Source organism: Bubalus bubalis, chromosome 4 (assembly GCF_019923935.1).
Source record: "Bubalus bubalis isolate 160015118507 breed Murrah chromosome 4, NDDB_SH_1, whole genome shotgun sequence".
Classification (NCBI taxonomy): domain Eukaryota; kingdom Metazoa; phylum Chordata; class Mammalia; order Artiodactyla; family Bovidae; genus Bubalus; species Bubalus bubalis.
Genome location: NC_059160.1, coordinates 64,910,394 through 64,927,916, shown reverse-complemented (window position 1 = coordinate 64,927,916; position 17,523 = coordinate 64,910,394). Strand labels below are relative to the sequence as shown.

General features: G+C 41.1%; 1 long non-coding RNA gene across 1 annotated transcript; it reads right to left on the bottom strand.

Annotated features, from left to right (window-relative positions):
* Positions 1–5,934: 5,934 nt before the first annotated feature.
* Positions 5,935–16,857, bottom strand: LOC123465648. Its single transcript, XR_006640901.1, has 3 exons — positions 15,252–16,857; positions 14,959–15,020; positions 5,935–6,779 (listed from the first exon to the last, which is right to left on the bottom strand). It is a non-coding gene; the product is annotated as an uncharacterized LOC123465648 (long non-coding RNA).
* Between the last annotated feature and the right edge of the window lie 666 nt (positions 16,858–17,523).

The following is a 17,523-nucleotide window of genomic DNA, read 5'->3' as shown; positions in this document are numbered from 1 at the left end:
ATCTGAGGTGGGTCAGATCTCTATTGTATACAGAGACTGTGTTTCAGAGAACATTATTTGGCTTATAGTCTAACTAAACCCATTTAACCAAAAAATCCATATTATAAAGGAATTTTATTACAGTATAAAATGTAATATGCTAGAAATACGTATGAATTCTTATGAGTCCAGTTGTTTTGTTTAAACTCACTGAGGCGTTAGTAATGTGCCATATTGAACATGTGAAAGACAGAAAACCTCCTTTTGTATGCTTTCCAGGCTTTACCAAATTCAGGAAGGGAATTCATTCTCTGGAGAAAGTGTGTGTGTGTGTGTGTGTGTGTGTGGTGTGTGTGTGCATGCACATGCATTCATATCTGTCTGCACATCACTGGCCCTTCCTCACAACCACCCTCCTTCCTTCTCAGAGTGTATTCAGGAGAAATCAGTACATTTTAACATTAAACAAAACACAATTAAATGGAGAAGTCTAAAATAAGTGATTTGCTATCTGCCATAGTCAAATAATTTAAGCATCTTCAGTGGGCTTCCCTGGTAGCTCAGACGGTAAAGAATCTTCCTGCAATGCAAGATATGCAGGAGACATGAGTTCAAGCCCTGGGTCAGGAAGATCCCCTGGAGAAGGAAATAGCAACCCACCTCATTATTCTTGCCTAGAGAATTCCACAGACAGAGAAGCCTGGCAGGTTACAGTCCATGGGTTTGCAAAGAGTCCGACACAAATACACAACTTTCACAACACAACATGAAAAATAAGATGAATGTATTTTCTTAGGACTTTTCTGGCAGTCCAGTGGATAGGAGTCTAATGCAGGGGGTGCCAGCTCAATCCCTGGTGGGGGAACTAAGATCCCACATGCCACATGGTGTGGCCAAAAATAAAGATAAATGGATTTTCCTTCTGTGGTTTAGGTGACATTTAAAATATCCTCAGAAAACACTGGAAATTTGTATTATTCTGTAACACATTACAAACATGCTGTTAGTCAAAAGCAAAAAAAATCCCACTAACTTCTTGGTATGAGAGTATCTGATTGCCAGAGACTGGAGGACTAAACTTCTGAAATATTCATCTGTAACAGGGATAATATAACTACCTCATGAGGTTTGCGCTTAGTCACTCAGTCGTATCCGATTCTTTGTGACCCCATGGACTATAGCCCTCCAGGCCCCTCTGTCCTTGGGGATTTTCCAGACAAGAATACTGGAGTGGGTTGCCATTTCCTTCTCCACCTCATGAGGTTTACTGTGATGATTTAATGAGATAAAGCAGGGGTTGATGAGCACAGTAAGGACCCTGAGTCCAATCTGGCCCACAATCTTTTTTTTTTTTTAACAGCCCACAACATAAGAATGGTTTTTACATTTTTTTTAAATTGGAGTACAATTGCTTTACAATGTTGTTAGTTTCTGCTGTACAACAGAGTGAATCAACTATATGTATACATATATCCCCTCCTTGTTGAGCCTCCCTCCCAGCTCAATTTTTGCATTTTTAAATGTTTTTATCCAAAGAATAACAGTATTTCATGATGCAAAAATTATAGAAAATTTAAATTTCAGAGTTCAACACATGAGCTGATATTGGAGCACAGAACTACTTGTTCATTTTGTATTGTCTCTGCTGTGTCCACACAACAGTAGAGCCAAATATTTGCAGCTGAGGCCTCACGGCCTGCACAGCCTGAAATGTTCACTGTGTGGCCCTCCGCAGAAGAAGCTGATTGACCTCTAAAATGAGCATGAAACTCACTTAGCACAGGGCACAATAGTAGGAGCTCAATAAATGACACTCACTGATATAAATATAGACTTGGCATATTAATAGTTATTATATAGACTAAAAATGTTTGGTTCCCCAAGTGCTGTTCATGTCTACAATATCCAGTGTAGAGTTCCAGCTCAAGAGAACAGCTGGTCTACATGGGACCCCTAAAACTTTCTCCATCCCTCCCCAATACCCCAGGACTTGCCCCTACTCACGTTATGAGCTGCAGAGTGGGTGGAGGGGCAGTTTCTGTGCACCCCACCTGCGGCTTTCTATGCTGGTTTGGATTGTTGCTCAGAACCCTTCCCTCCCTCCCCCAGCATCTCCACTGTGGAATGTACCTTGGAAACAGCCCTGTGACTCGCCTTGGAATAGAACATAAGCAGATGTATCATGAGCTACTACAGTCTTTGCTTTCAGAGAATTTACTCTAGACCTCAGTTACAAAGGGAGGAAAAGTAGTTAGAACCAGGAATAATCTATGAATGAACTGGTCACCTGTGAAATCCATCCCCAGTTCAAACTTTCCTCACCATTGGGGCCATTCCTGCCCATCAGATCATAACTTTGATCTCTCTCCACTGGCCAAGGTTTCCGTCTGATTAGGCCCAAGGTCAACCCCTCCAGCTCAGATGTCTGCAGCTCAAGTAGTTGCTGAGGTTTTATTTTTAGGTCTGCAAGAATACTGACATGGATAATTCACAAATAATAAGCCTCAGTTAAATGTATTCTTTCTGCCAGCTACATGGAAAAGAAAAGCTCTGGTGAAAACATAAAATGCAGTCAGCTAGGGTTACAGCTCATTTTTTGCATGGGATCAGCTTCAGAGTCTCATCTAGAATAGACTGCTCCAAATTCACACGTTTAAAAGTGAAGAAAGAAAGAAATTACATTCCTAGTCATTTCAGCAGTAAATGGTCTATAGACCCCCTTAACACTCTCTTGAGACCCCTAGGGTCACAGGCTCTAGGTAATTTAGAAGAAAAAAACTCAGATGGATGTGTTATCATTTATTGACACACTGGAGGGGGCCCACACATCACTCCAGGTAGGTTTCCTACTGGGCAGGGCATGTGCTCCTCACTAACATTTTTTAATAGCAAAAAATAAAGTATTCATGTCATTAAAGAACAGAGAATTCTGCTCAGAAACGACACTGCCTCTAAAGATTCCACACCACTAGAATTCTTGGCTCAATTAGGTAATGAAATTATCCAGATGCTTTTTACTAACACCACCTACCCTAATCAGACTTCCTTCATTCCTGGTTCATCTTTTAATAATATTTTTAACTTCTGTTGTTTTTTTTTTTAAACTTTTAATGTAAATATTCAAAGCCAATTCAAGTCCTATTTGGAAGTTACTTCTTAGGGAAGGGAGGAGCTACTTCTTTGCCAAGGGCACTTTGGTTGCTATTTTCTGTTTTCAAGAAAGGGTATATTTCCATGTCTTAGCAGTTAGACAAGCATAAATGAATAAATTAGCATTTGCCTACATTTAAATTTCATCATCTAAACTACTGGACAGCTGACTCCAATTGATTTATTATTGCTCAGAGTCACTGTTTGCCAATGGAAGCTAAATGTTATGGTAAAGGACAAACTACTAACCAAAAAAGTGATGCCTCTGTGCCCTGGTTTTGGAGCTTGGAACTCTTCCTGTGGCCTATGACTGAAAACTGGGTGATCCTGGCTTTCCTCTGCTGCAAGCCCTAATAAACCTGTATGGTAGCACAGCCCATTCTCAGCCATCTATTTGAGGGTTCAGGCTTCCATGGATTGTAAGACTAGGTTAGCCAAAGGCCAGATATGTCTGGGTATACTTTGCCAGCCCCCGAAAAAACTCAATGGCATCTCTGTTGTTTCTGAGAACAAAACCCACAATCCTTCACGTCACTCCTCCACTTTTGAGCAGCAAACCCAGCAGCCTGAATGTGCATGTGCTTTGATAGACTCTGCCCTTTCTCACCCACATGCAAATTTGTTGTTCTTCCTGGACATTCAGAAGATCATACCTCCCAGTCCTCTTGCAGTTAGATGGGGCTGTGTGAGTAGTTCTGGCCAATAAAATGTAAGAAGTGACTTGTGTCACTTGAAGGCTTAAGCAGTGAGTGACAAGACTCAGCAATCCTTCAGCCACTCTCTGCTCTCTCTCCTGTGCTGCGGGGCCAAGCTGAGTTTGTCAGACTGGTCCCAGAACCACTGTACGAGGCAGAGCTCCACCACCCTCCCCTACAACCTGTGCCCCACCACTGGCTACTCATGCTGGATGTGCTCCTTGAGCAAGAAAGAAGGCTTTCTGGGCTGGGCCCTGAGAATTGGGAGCTAATGAGTCACTGCAGCACAGCTGGCCTATCCTGACTAACAGGGTGCCAAAATAAAAGTTGCTCAATTTCAGCTCAATCCTCCCTAGCTGTTAATACGATAGCTACCACACTTGAGAGCTTTATCAGTGAAGGGACGTCTGTCTCAGGGGAACTTCTTTGTGTGATTCCTACATCAATGAGAAAAAAGTTTCCTTCACTTATTTCCTGACACTTAAGACTTGAGTTTAAAGGATAGATAGGATTTGTAAGGTGAAGAAGGCGAGTGAGCATGCCACACCAGAGAAACAGGATGACCATCATGGGAAATAGTATATTTCAATATGCACATTTCTTTGGTGAAAATAAAAGGTACTCAATTTCAGCTTAATCCTCCCTTCATAGTTGGGGGCAGAGGGGTTGGCATGTGAATAGTCACAAACCACAAGCATAGGTGCTCCATGGAATTACTCCTTAGAAAGAATTTCTTCCTTTCCACACTTGACTCCATCCAGCCAGGTTTCAAGGGTTTGTGTGAATGCCTACCCCCCAAAAGGGACTTGGATTAGGCCAAAAAGATCTGTTTCCCACTTGAATGGACCTATCCCTGGGCATCTACCACAAAGCTATCTGACAGTTTTGAAGGTGGAATAGAAACTTTTGAAGGTTGACAGCTTCAGTAATGGTTGGGGTGGAGGAAATGTGTTTTTGTGATGTGTGTGTATGTGGTGGTGGGCGTAAGCATATGTGTCATGAGAAACATCACTGTGATACTTGCCACTGTCTTGAGAGGAGCGATGGTGAGAAATATTGCATCACTCCTGAATTCCCTTAGGGGAAAAAAATCATATAACATTTTTTTAAATGGAAAAGTGTTAGCTTACATAGCTAAAGATAGAATTATATATAGAAAGAAATAAAACATTTTTCAGCACTTATTATGTTTCCGACACTATTCTAAGCACCTTCTATGCATTAGCTGATGGATTAGCTCATAACAACCACATGAGGTATGAGCTCTTACCATTATTTTATAAATTTCTAAAATCGAGGCATGGAGTGGTAAAGTATGTCACCAAGATCTCACGGTTTGCCAACTGGTGGAGCCAGGATTTGAACAGAGCAATCTAACTCCAAAGCCCACGCTGGTGTGAAGTTTGATACATACATACCTTGAGTTTGATTGATAGGTACAAACAATTGAGTTTCCCTTTGGTAACATCCTACCTCTGGAAATCATTCTACTTTGGCTACAGACAGCTTCTCTCCCTCAGGCAAAGGCTGAGTCCTCTACTATTTCTGCTATTTCTATCAAGCGTATATTTTGGAGGAAAAGTAAAATACTTTTTACTGTAAATGGTCTTTTTAAAAATCTTTATTATGAGCTCTTCAAATATCCAGAAAACTAGAGGAAGAGTACAGTGAACTCCTGTATGCCCATCATCACCTACCTCTTCACAATCCATTTTTCTCTCTCCAGTCCCTTTCCCCACTTGTTATGGCTTTTTTTTTTTTTTTTTTTTCCTTTTTTTTTCCATTCTGGCTTCTGCCTGCACCACACTGTGGAAACTCATCAAGGTTCCCAAAGACTTCCTTGAATTGCAGTCCAGGAGATGTTTTCCAAACTTTTTCAATGTCATCCTTCTGATTGACCTGAATCTCCAGACACTCCTGAGAAAATACTTCTTTTTTTTTTTTTAAATGTTAAACATATTCAATTTTACTTATACAGTAATAATACTATTTGAGAAGTTTGAGAAGCTCTTTTACTTACATTATCTGTTCCAAACAAAACTCTCAAACATAGCAAAATGCGCAGCTTTGAATCTTACACCATCAGACCAAACAGCTGCTAATGCCTCCTTGTTGGAATCAACCACAAACCCAGTCTTCCCTCCTCTTTATTCCTTGATGATTTTAACATCTGCCTCCCTGATGCTCTCTTCAGCCCTCCTCCTGATATAATTCTTGGTGATTTCAATATTCGTGTCAGTCCCTTGATCTTGATTGCTAATTTCATGGATTTCTTCCATCTGCATTTTCTTTTTTTTTTTTTTCATTTATGTATTCATTTATTTTTTTTTCATTTCATACATGATATTTTACATGTTTCAATGCCATTCTAATATATATTAATATGATAGCTACCACACTTGAGAAATGTATCTGTGCCAAGCACTTTTATACATCATTTAATCTTCAAAACAGTGTTGAGGTAGGTACTAGTATAGTCTCCATTTTCAAAAGGAGGAAACAGACTGGTAAATGTTCCTCACTTTGAGGAAATAAAGTGAGACATAGGAAGGCCAAATAAATTGACTGAGATTGCCAAAAGCTCAGCACTGGTGCCCAGTTGAATCTCAGAGACAGTTTTGGTGAAGTAGAAAAGAATAGCTTTATTGCTTTGCCAGGCAAAGGGGGACACAGGAGGCTCATGCCTCACAAAATTGTGTTCCAACCCAGGAGGATTTAATGAAGATTTTATAACAAGGATGGGGTTGCCAATAAGGATTAGGGTTCTACAGGACCTGCAGTCCCTAATCTCAGTCTCCTGAGAGACTGAGGAGTTTGGTCTCCTAATCTTGATGAGCTTCTCCAGTTCCTTTAATCTTGCCTCAGATGGTTTCTTGGCTGTTTCTCCCTTGATTAGTAATTGTTTTAATCTGCCCTTTGGAACTCGGGAATATGTCATAGAGGCTGGAGTCTTACCTACAAGAAATGGGAGACAAAAAGGCTTTCATGCCCAAGAGCCCCACAGGGTCCTGCTTGGTTTCAAGATCACACAATTAGCAATGATTAGAACATGGACTGGAAATGAGGGCTGTCTGACTCTGAAGTCCATACTGTTTCATACCATTCCGCTAGACCCTGAATCTCTCCCCTTCCTAGCTATAGGTATCACTGTCTCCTGGGGCTCTTTGTATCACTCTCATCTTCCTTTACTTTCTCCTCTATGGGCTTATCTTCTTTCTACCTTTGAAATGTTAGTGTGCCCTATGGCACCATCAAGCTCTTCTTCCTTACTTCTCTCATACTCTGTGATCTGAAGGACCTCATTCTTGCCAGTGCCACCCATATGCCAGTGACTTTCAATCTTTGATTCTAGCTCAAATATCTTGCAAAGACTCCAGTCCCAACATTCTCACTACTTATTGAACATCGCACATAGATGGGGAAACAATAGAAACAGTGAGAGACTTTATTTTGCGGGGCTCCAAAGTCACTGCAGATGGTGACTATAGACATGAAATTAAAAGATGCTTGCTCCTTGGAAGAAAAGTTTGACCAACCTAGACACCATATTGAAAAGCAGAGACATTACTTTGCCAAAAAAGGTCCGTCTAATCAAAGCTATGATTTTCCCAGTAATCATGTATGGATGTGAGAGTTGGACTATAAAGAAAGCTGAGCACTGAAGAATTGATGCTTTGAACTGTGGTGCTGGAGAAGACTCTTGAGAGTCCCTTGGACTGCAAGGAGATCCAACTAGTCCATTCTAAAGGAGATCAGTCCTGGGTGTTCATTGGAAGGACTGATGCTAAAGCTGAAACTCCAATACTTTGGCCACCTCATGTGAAGAGTTGACTCATTGGAAAAGACTCTGATACTGGGAGGGATTGGGGGCAGGAGGAGAAGGGGACGACAGAGGATTAAATGGCTGGATGGCATCACCGACTCAATGGACATGAGTTGGAATAAACTCTGGGAGTTGGTGATGGACAGGGAGGCCTGGAGTGCTGCGATTCATAGGGTCGCAAAGAGTCGGACACGACTGAGTGACTGAACTGAACTGAACTTCACCCAAATGTCATGCCTTCAATTTCTGAGCTAAATGAGAAAACAACTATTTTGAGTTGCTGCTTAGGCATTTTACAGTATTAATGACCCAGAGTCTGGACATTTAGATAAGGACCTGAGTTTAGAACTCCTGTGCTAAATTCCCTCTTGCTTTTCCTGAGGCACCTTTTAAAATGACTACTTGGAGTTAAACCCACATAAGGTTAGTGACCTGCACACCAACCGCCTTATACATCATAGTTTCTCACTGCCCTGTTCACGGGCTTCCCAGATGGCACTAGTGGTAAAGAACCTGCCTGCCAATGTAAGAGACACGGGGTCAATCCCGCGGTGCAGAAGATCCCCTGGAGAAGGGCATGGCTGCCCTCTCTAGTATTCTTGCCTGGAGATTCCCATGGACAGAGGAGCCTAGCAGACTACAGTCCATGGAGTCACAAAGAGTCAGACACAACTGAAGCCACTTAGCATGCATGCATGCATCCTGTTCACATGTGAACTGGGTCAGAGGGCTGCCCTTGCCCTGGCTCACTGCCTCCCTTTCCCTGTTCCTGGTTTCTGGGATCTGTAAGAAATCTTTCAACTTCCAAAAATTAAAAATAAAATACTGGTCACAGAGAGAGAAGGAATCATAACACAGCATCCACCCAGACTTCAATCAGTAAGACTTTACAATTTATTAGGACCAACTAGATGGGGATCCCTGAATTATTAATATGAAATTTATTGTCCTAAATACAATGACATCTAAGCACTAAGCATTGGCTTATCAATGATTCCAACATTCAGGCAAATGAAAGAATTAAAATATTATTTTAAAAAATTAAAAGATTTAGTTAAGAAATCAACAACATCTATGAATATAAAATCAAGTTTTTCTAAAAGATGTGACTCCAGTCCCAAAATAAATCATCAACTGTGAAACAGCCATAATACTGTTCCAACCAATGATTTTATGTTATCATAAAATCAAAAGAGAAGTAAGTACTTTTTAGGATAATAAGAAAATGTTAGCAATAAAGCATTACTAGAAAATATAGAATAGCATTCTGTTACCATGGGCTTTGTTTTTAGATCGATGATTTGATAAAAATTCATGTGTCCCTTTCTATTTAAAAAAAAAAAAGATAAAAAACCGACCACAGTAAAAAGCCTCTAGGTCCGTGCATTTTAGAAATTTTAGAAATAAAAATTTATTATCTAAAGGATGGCTACAGCCTTAGCCCATCCAAAGAGCTCCTCCTACTGTTTTTTTCAAAATATGAAAGGAGTCTGAAGAGAGGAACATTCACTAAAGAACCAGAGCATGACAAAATCGAGCAGCAAGCAAGAGCGTTCAAGCTTCTAAGTCAGAGCTACGTCTCCGATTCCTCAAGCAGAACAAGCCAGAGGCCAAACTCTGACACGGATGGAGCTCCCTGGGTTCCTCAGGGCCCTCCCTCTCCATAAGCTGCTTTGTTAAGAAACTCTGCTCACCTGCGACTTTACAGGGGCTTTCTGGCAATACTCCCTTAACTCCAAGAATGTGCCTACATGCTGAGTCATGTCCGACTCTTTGCCACCCTATGGACTGCAGCCCGCCAGGCTCCTCTGTCCCTGAGATTTTTCCCGGCAAGAATACTGGAGTGCCTCGCCATTTCCTCTTCCAAGGGATCTTCCCAACTCAGGGATCGAACCTGAGTTTCCTGCATCTCCTGCAAGCAGGCAGATTCTTTACCGATGAGCCACCGGGGCAGCCCCTAATTCAGCTCTAATAAGAAAATAGCATTGGACAGAGTTGTAGGAGATAATTTTTTAACAAAATCCCTCTTCTCATTGTCTCCAAACACTCCTTCAAGGGCAGTCTCTTTACTCTGCACACATTATCATCTTGAAGAAGAGACAAAGGTTGGATTCAGGCATAAAGCAATTATTTTTAAAATGAGTGGCCCCTAATAACTTTCTAATTTAGAATTAATTTCTAATTCTAATTGCTTAATTCATCTCTGACATTTTTGGTGAATGGGTAGTAGATTTTGTTTTTCAGCCTAAGAACCTGAGGACACACACCTGAACCATAAAGAATACACTGTAAATTTAGAAAATCTTGAGAAGGTGAGGAACAGGGGAGGAGAAAGACTATGAATGAAGACTTTTTCTCCTTACTTGATATAATTCTACATTTTTCAAAAATGTAAAGAATTTGAAAAATAAAAATGTTTTTATGTGTAACTTCTGAAATCTTATATTTTAAAGGATCGTCTAAAATTGTTTTCTGTGATCTGCTTACCTGTCTAAGTAGTGGCCTAGTTTCTCTAACTGGTCCCTTTCGTTCAGTCATTCCACACACCAGAGCCTTAGGTCAACTGTCCCCAGACCAGGCATTGCAAGGGCTTCACAAACTGTCCTCATAACAGGCAAACATTTGCAGAGCACTGACAATGTGCCAGGTACTGTCTCAAGAACTTCATCAGAACCATTTCATTTAATCCTCACCCAAGCATGTCAGTCCTAGGATGTACTTCCTCTCAAAGGAGGAAGCAAGGCCCAGAGAGATTAAAGAAATTGCCTGAGACTATTTAGCCGACAAGGATGGAGCTGAAATTCAGACCCAAGTAATATGGCTTCAAGCCACATCCCTAATCACTACACTCTGTTACCGCCCTAAAAATGAAAACACTTACTGAACCTGGGGGACTTACAACCTAGTTGGGTAGAAATGAAGGAACCCATCACAATACTATGTGATAAATGATAAGATAAAGATATACACAAATTTAAAAAGGAAGAAAACTTGACTGAGTGTTGTGGGGAGGGGTGGGGAGAGTCAAGGAAGGTTTTGTAGAGGAAGCCCCCAGCCCAGCCAAAGGCTGTCTCACCATGGAGCTAAAGGAAGGGAGAGTGACACACACCTGCTGACATCTGCCTTTGACCAGGCACCTGGTGAGTGTTCTACATGGTCATCTCACTCTACCCCACAATAGCCCCGTGAAATATGTGGTGTTACCCCGACTTCACTAATCAAGAGACTGATAGCAAAAAGGAAAAACAACTCACCTAGAATTGGACAGTTAGCAGGTGCCAGAGCCAAGCTAGCAACTCAGGAGATGCTCGTCCCACTCCCCACTCCCCCTCCACACACACACACACACACACACACACACACACACACACACACACACACAGCAGGAGAAGAAAAGGGAGGAATAGTAAGTACAGACCATGTGCAGACATACATTAACACATCCTTACACAGGGGAAACAGGCGAAGGGGGTCACCTGCACAGTGATGGATGGTACCAGACTTGTACCTACAAAGTGATCACTCCGTAATGTATGCAGATGGCAAATTATAATGGTGCACACCTGAGACATAAATCACATTTAAAATCCTGGCACAATAAATCACCATGTTCAAAGCCATGCAACTACGGACAGGACTCTCTTATAAACGGACTTGTGTCTGGAAAAGTTTGTGCAAATGTTGACATGTGGCTCCCCGTCAAGAAGGCATAAGGTGACAATTCAGACTACTGGACCTCGAGGGGCCCTTAAATCTAGAGAGAATATTATTTCTAGAGCAACTCTGGGTTTCCACAATAACGCAGGTTCTTTGAGAAGGTAAGTGTAGCCACAGAATGAAGTGTTGCCTTGTCTCCATGGCTACGTTGTCATTTCTTCAAAGACAAAGACTGAGTCTCGTCCTCTTTGTCATCCTGGCAAGGGCCTCACTCTTGTCAAGGTCACTCAGAATCTTTAAGAGACGAATCTAATGCTCATCTCTGTTCTCATCTCTCTCTCTCTCAGCAATAGGAGACACAGTGACTACTGAAGCCCATGCACTCTAGAGCCTGTACTCCACAAGGAGAGAAGCCACGGCAATGAGCAGCCCATGCGCTACAACCAGAAAGTAGCCCCTGCTCAACACAACTAGAGAAAGCCCATACACGGCAAAGAAGGCCCAGCATAGCCAAAAATAAACAAGTAAATAAATAAGATACTAGGACTTCAGCCATCATTTTCACCAGTATCCCAGCATCCAGAATGACGCCTGCCACATAATACGTGCTCAGTAGATATTCATTAGAGAAATGAATATAAATATTGAAGATAGGTTTGGGATTAACTGAAAGGTTTTGGTTAAGTGATGATTTCATGCTACAACTGGAGTTACAGGGGTTAAAAACATGAATCTCTGTTATAAACAAGTGATTACAGAGTCCCGAGTTGCCCAACTTGCTCTAACAAGTTTACATGAAATCTGGGACTGCAAGAGAGATGCTGGGAGAGATTGCAATCATTGACTCTGGATCAGCTCCTTCTCTTTTGCATTCTCAGTTTCTCAATGTAGGAAACAAGTTTAAATGATGAACTAGCCTGTTTCCTTCCGGCCCCCACAGTGCTCTTACATGAAACTCAGAGTCACCAAGGCAGACAGCCTGCTCATGGCACCAATTGGGACTAATATATGAATGATTCCATCTATATTGTCAGATATGTGTCATGTTCCCCTAGGATATGATGCAAAGTTATGTCATGAGACATACCAGTTATCATATGAAAAATACCCACATGGACATTCTCTGCAATTCCTAGCTCCATTGCAAGTTCCATTTCCATTTTCAGAAATGTCCACTATTTTTAGATATTAAAGCAAATCTCATAAGGAGGATTAAGGATTAGGGGTTATCAATGTAAAGAGAAAACAATCATTCTTAATCATGACTGCATTATGTGAAAAAATTACTTCCTTTCATCGGATTTTGGTTTAAACCGTTATACTGAAATTGGCTTCTGAAAAGTTGTCTTGGGTAACTTATTTATAGTCATGATATGGAAAAACACAATTTGCCTCTAGTATCCTATTATTTCTACATTGCTCTGTCATTTGTGACCTGAATAAATAAGGCTTGGCTGGTGATTTCATAGCATGAGAGGGCACTAAGATAGGTAGGGGCAAAAATAAAAGTCTTGCCTATTCTCTCCAAGATGATGAACTTGACTCGATGGAGATGCAAGTCATGGTACTTCCAAAAGCATGGCTATCCACCGGAAGCCTTTCCACATAGAGCCCTACTTCAAGGGATGTCAGGGTGAAGTAATGCAGCTGGCTTAACTAAAGGTGATTTGAAAGGAAAAAATCATTTTTTGTTATAGGCGTCTGCATACCTCAGGACAGTTTCCAGGTCATTTTTCATCATTTCACATTTCCCTTTGTACATCTTAACCACAAATGAACATTTCCTTTCCAGCTCCTCTATGAATGGTGCAACCATGAATGAGTTTCTCCCCTGCTGGTAGTATACCACATCACGTGAGAAGGCTTTAAAAGAGTCTTAGAGAAAAGGTGCCAGAATCCTGTGAACTGTCACATCTCTAGAGAAGAAAGGCTCCTGACAACTTGCCAGCCATCAAAATTAAAATTCCTGTATTTTGTAAACTCCAAATCATTTGACCAGCCCCCTGATATAGACATCTACATCCTTCATTTGCTTTGGTTCATCTCACAAATGACATGAAGATGAGATGCACTGATGAGCTGAAATTGAGTGTGTGTGTGTGTGTGTGTGTGTGTGTGTGCTTGCGAGTGAAAAGGAGAACATCTGTTTTCCCAGGGTGTGTCAAAGATGTATGATTCTTAACAACTTCTGCTAGGATCTGCTCATAATCAAATGTTTAAATGTCTCATCCTCCAAACATCTGAGCCATACTAAATTAATGAAAGAAGATGGTAATTGTTCGCTAGGGGAATGAAACAGAATGCCACATTAAGAAATCATTGGAAACCCTGTTATCCGTTAACACTATCCTAACTCCAAAAGTTGGCAAAACAATATCATAGGAATTCAAGCTATATTTTCATTCAAACTAAAGACATTTTACCTCCTGTCTAAACTGTAAAGTGTGAAAGTGTTAGTCACTCAGTCGCGTCTGACTCTTTGCAACCCCATGGACTATAGCCCATCAGGCTCCTCTCTCCATGGACTTCTCCAGGCAAGGATACTGGAGTGGATTGCCATTTCCTTCTCCAGGGGATCTTCCCGACCCAGGGATCAAACTCGAGTCGCTGCAGCAGGCAGATTCTTTACTGTCAGAGCCACCAGGGGAAGCCCCTAAACTGTAAGGTCCTCTACAATATGGTCTGAGTCATGTCTCTGGGTTCTAACCGAATGTCCTACAAACAGAAGGGGCTGGATACATGTTTCTTTAATATATTTTTTAAATTTATTATTGGCTGTGGTGGTCTTCACTGCTGCATGCAGGCTTTCTCTAGTTGCAGCAAGCAGGGCTACCCTCTGGTTGCAATGCAGGGCCTTCTCCTTGCATGGCTGCTTTTATTGTGGAGCACATCCGGGCTTCAGTAGCTGCAGCACGTGAGCTCAGTAGCTGTGGTACATGGGCTTAGTTGCCCTGAGGCATGTGAGATCTTCCCCGACCAGGGATGGAACCGTGTCCCCTGCATTGGCAGGCGGATTCTCAACCACTGGGCCACTCGGGAAGCCTGAGTATGTTTTCTGATGATGATAATAGCAATGATGAACTAACTCCCCTTAATTCCTGCCATGAATAATATTGCACATATTTACTCATTAGACCCATACTTCTCAAAACATGTTCCACCTGCCTTGTAATATTGATGGTTCTAAAAATGGAGGAACAGAAAGGGCTCCTTAGATTAATTAAGATTGTGAAATCTGGGACATCCCTGGCGATCCAGTGGTTAAGACTTTGTCTTCCAATGCATGGGGTGTGAGTTTGATGCCTCCCCGGAGAACTAAGATCCCACATGCCTCGGGGCCAAAAAACCAAAATATAAAATGGAAGCAATATGGTAACAAATTCAATAAAGACTTTAAAAAATGGTCCTCATCAAAAAAAAAAAGATTATGAAACCTGAGCTGGCACAAAGTTAAAGATTTTTCCTGCCACAGAATTTCTTAAGAAACTTTATAACACATTTGTGCATTGTGAAACTCTAAAAGAGGGTCAGAGTTAGCAATATTTTCCAAAACTGTTTAATGAGGAAACCTTATGAAACTTTGAAGGGCTCCAGTGTCTTTCAGAACAAAGTTTGGGAAATGCCGCCTTAGACTAATGTTCAATGAGTACTCACTATATGCAAGAATAGTGTCCATGGAAATCCATTCTTTCTCTCAGCCTCAGTTGTTGTTTTATCTGTAAAGAAATGATAATAACATCCACCGCACAGGGTTGTCATGAAAATAAAATCAAATCTATAAAAGGTCAAGTGAAGTGAAGTGAAGTGGCTCAGTCATGTCCAACTCTTCGCAATCCCATGGACTGTAGCCTACCAGGCTCTTCCATCCATGGAATTTTCCAGGCAAGAGTACTGGAGTGGGTTGCCATTTCCTTCTCCAGAGGATCTTCCCAACCCAGGGATCTAACCTGGGTCTCCCACATTGCAGGCAGACACTTTACCGTCTGAACCACCAGGGAAGCCACCTTACAAAAGCGCAAGCCTAGCCCAAAGCAGACACATAATGAGCGCTCCTTCTCTGTCGCATAGGCAGCACGGAGGGGAAATGAAATTGTCTTGAATTTAACTAGACCTCCGTACACCTTTTAGGTGTGTCCACATGAGGACAGAACTGTGACATGTGACACATTCTCTGGTTCAGGAGCCAAGTCAGGCCAGCCATGGCCATCTCCCACGCCAACTGGGATTTTCACATCCTTCACCTGATAAACCTCCACCTGCCACTGCCTTTGTTAATTAGACCCATTATTACTCACACAATCACACACACTTGCAGAGACCCGAGCATTCAAGCCGAAACAGAAAGCTCAGTACTTTCAATTGCCAACATGGGCTAAAGTGCATTGCTGTCAAGGATCTTGGGCAAAAGAAATGTATCATTTAGGGCTGAACAGTACACTCGTACTGCCTTTAGTTTCTAATCTGTATTAGCAACACTGCATGGCAAAGTGGACTGAAATAAATATTTAAATAAAATCAAAGTACCACAAAGCACTGCAAAAAACGAGCCTTTTATGAGTCGAAATTCATCCGTGATACTCTAGCGCCCTCTACTGACTATATTTTCCAACAGCTCAGACTGCTCCGGGCGGCTTTTTTGTGTTTTGCTTTGTTTTTTCTTGAGAACATGCGATGTTTCATTTTGATTAAATTCTTTTTACACATAAATTAGTAAAAAGTGTTAGTAAAATGGTACTTATCGTAGAATCGAAATACATGGAATTATTTAAAATTATTATCTCTTAACATTACAATCCTCACCTAAAGAGGTCAGTTCAGTTCAGTCGCTCAGTCGTGTCCGACTCTTTGTGACCCCATGAATCGCAGCATGCCAGGCCTCCCTGTCCATCACCAACTCCCGGAGTTCACTCAAACTCGTGTCCATCGAGTCGGTGATGCCATCCAGCCATCTCATACCTAAAGAGGTATCTTAATCAAAAACACTTAGAGATTTCCTGTTGAGCTGTAATCATGGAGTATATATTACTGCTGTTTAAATTGTAACGTATTCCATAAAGAATTTGTGTAGGCATCCTCTTGGCACCTCTATAGATTCTAATTTTTATTAATTATAGATGCAATTTTTGCCGCATTTTACATGGCCTATTGCTTTGGCTGCCAAATTTGGTAAATAAAAATATATCCCATGTACCTGCATGACATATACTGAATACTTACACTAAAAGTTACTAAATCACTGAGTAGAAAAGAATCCATTGTTTATCTGAAATTCAAATTTAATTGGGCTGCCTGTATTTACCCAAAGACCTTACCTATTTTCACATGTGCACTGAATTTCATAATTGAAATTCTTTTCTCTTGTGATACGCAGTGCTTATCCTACCATAATAATGGATAAAAGCAAAACATCTCTCTTTGTCTTCTATTTCTTCCCTTGCATTTTCTGAGATACTGAATAGGTTTTAACATATCAAAGCCTAAAGCAAAAGATTGCATTAGCAAGGTCTGCTAGGCATGACTGAAAACATTTGTTCTTTTTTTTTTAAGTTATTTAATTAGTAAATGGATTGAATGAAAAAAATTCTGAATTCCTGGATTTCTTTTATGCAGCAACAAAAAATACTGTATGAAATAAATAGAATATTTTGTTTTGCTTCATTTTCAGAATAATGAATTTGAAAATAAGGGCACCTAGATGCAACATGATTCTAAAGCAGGAAATCTCAAGCCTACACAGTAGACTCACCTGTGAAAGTTTTAAAACTGAAGCATACCCAGGTCCCACCTGCAAATTAATTAAATCAGAACCCTTGAGTTTGGAATCTCCAGGAACTTCATGGCTAAAAGCAGCTCTGGCAATTTTAATATGCAGCCAGGGTGGCCAACCACTGTCTTGAACCCATCGAGTCCCTTCAGAGAGGGCTTCTTGCCTTTGACTTGCATGTGAATCAATGCAGATTGATTTAGTAGAATCTGGGCATTTCTAATTAGCTTCCAGTTGATGAAGATGCTGCTGGGCCAAGGACCACACTTTGAGAAGCGAAATTTTAAGAGGCCACAGAAGAAAAGGGAATTTGTTTCAATATGGAACAACAGAATGTCTGTGTGAGCTGAAAATGCAGATTATTTACAACCACAACACCATGATGATAACCTCTGTAGAAACAAAAGAAGGAGGGCGGCTCAGAGAAAAACTTAATAGTTCTGCAGTAGGTTATT